Here is a 2,437-nt window from a genome sequence, read left to right on the forward strand (position 1 = left end):
CAATCTGGAGCGGTGGTCTATGTTATGGAATTGGTTTCGATCATATAATTACTTCACTGCCAGGGTAACAGCAGTCGGTACTAGATGCGGAGAAATTTTAATAGTGAAACCCAGTTCAAATGACATCACTTCCCTTGTAAGTGTCAAAACCCTCTTTGAGAGTCTTCCAAACTTAACAAGTACCATTATTTTTGTTTGGTGCCCATTAGCTTTTTGTAGCATTATTTTTGTTTGGTGCCCATTAGCTTTTTGTAGCATTATTTTTGTTTGGTGCCCATTAGCTTTTGTGTTCGGTGCACCAAACTCATCAGAATTCACAATCAATATATGTAAGTGACATTTATATGACTGAGCGTTTAAATAGCATGAAATTAATGATAATAATAATAGAAATGAATACGAATATTACTCATATCCTATGATTTTAAGCTCTTAAGACATCGAGCGAATCAGGATTATTAAATTTTCGTTAGAGTTAACTTCCTTTTCTCTGTGAATGAAATACTATTGCTGATTATACGGGATCTTCTCATTCCGTGGATGAAACTGATCTCTTTTCAAGGAAGCTACAATGGAAAAATGAGTACAAAGTAAGTGTTGTACATATATACGTATGTATTTTTAGGAATAATCCTCTCTCTCTCTCTCTCTCTCTCTCTCTCTCTCTCTCTCTCTCTCTCTCTCTCTCTGTATATATATATATATATATATATATATATATATATACACTTCCTCTTTATAACATAGGGGAGATATATATCGATATAGATATTTTCTTTCCCACCTAAATATATATATATATATATATATATATATATATATATACATATATATACATATATATGTATGTATATGTATATGTATTAGTCCGTGGGCTGAGGGGGCTCACCTTGCACCCCCCCCCTTAAAATTGACAAAAGTGCATTTAGGTTGTAGCTTTTGATCCATATTTTCATTTTTTTAATGTTCCCATTGAAAAAATAGGGACGCACTACCACTACTGGGCCACTTTCTTCGATAACATCATCGAATTTTGCTGCTGCCAATTTTGGGGTAGGGGAAACCAAATTAGACATAACTCCGGACTGAATGGTCAGAGAAAGATAAATGACATATCAAAATGTTTGCTTTGGGCCTCTCTAACAGATAAAATAGACAATTTGCAATTATGTTTAATAATTAGGTCACCAGGGGTCAAAAGGTCACCAAATTTGGGGTCAAGTGAAAATTTTAGGCACCTCCATAAATGTAACCCCAGGACCAGCCAGACCAATATCTGATGACATTTTCTGCCTTATTTCATCTCTAGAGACCTCAAGAAATAGAATGATACCCATTAAGTGTACTTATTGGCCAAATCATGGAAATGAGATGTTATGTAAAAAGGTAAATTTTCAAATTTGTCGTTTTTTAGCCTCAAAATCGTAAAAACTGATAAAGCTCATAACTCTTCTTACAGAGGGGCTACAGAAATTATTTTGTTGTGTTTTCCCAGGTTTTGGGGTCAGGGAATCCCAAAAAAAAAGCATTCTCAACAATGTCAACTAATTACATCATGCTGAAATTCAAGATGGCCGCCATTCTGGACGCCGTAATTTTGACTTGGCTATAACTCCTCCATGAATGCAGCAAGAGAGATAATATTCGTGTCCTCACCCAGGTTCTTGATATTACAGCATCCAATAAAGGCAGTCTCAACAAGTCTGTCAGTGAATTTGGGGAAAGTCACATAAATCAACAACAGAAATGCTTTATTTGAAGATTACAACAATCATGATTGAAATACAATAAAACTGTACATGAATGTATAATATACTCATATGATGCAAGACCTCATTGGGAAAATTCACACTGTGTTGCTTTGGACTACAGAAAAAAGTCAACCTATGCAAGGTATAAAGTTTGATAGTCTACTTGGGTACCTTTGGGTCCACTTTTGATTAATGGAAAGGCAATTATTGGAAATATCTTGTGATACAAGGGAGGTCCTTGGTCCTTCGACCCTGAAATCTACCATCTTGTTACTTGAAACTTTCTTAGTCCAAGTCAGACCCACTATCATCACTTTCATAGTCATCATCAAAATTTCCATCACTTTCATTGCTTTCATCTAGGCTTTCATCATCAGACGTCTCATCGTCGTCCATCGTCTCAAGTATATCAGCCATACTTGTAGGAAGTGCAGTTCCCTTGAACCAACAGGGATCTAGATTTCCATTTTTCATTATCCAACCATGATCCACAGCTGGATAAGGGACCTCAGGTTTGGGATAATGGGCACGCTTCCATGTAGCAACCTGATAGTTCACCTCCTGATATGCTCATTTAAACACTCTTGGCGGCTGAAGAGATGCAAGATCAACATTCTTCTTTGAGTTCAGCGACTGCCCACTGCACTTTAACTCGAGTATTTGGTATCGAAGCTGGTCAACTTCCT

The sequence above is a fragment of the Palaemon carinicauda genome, chromosome 18 (assembly GCF_036898095.1).
Source record: "Palaemon carinicauda isolate YSFRI2023 chromosome 18, ASM3689809v2, whole genome shotgun sequence".
NCBI lineage: Eukaryota > Metazoa > Arthropoda > Malacostraca > Decapoda > Palaemonidae > Palaemon > Palaemon carinicauda.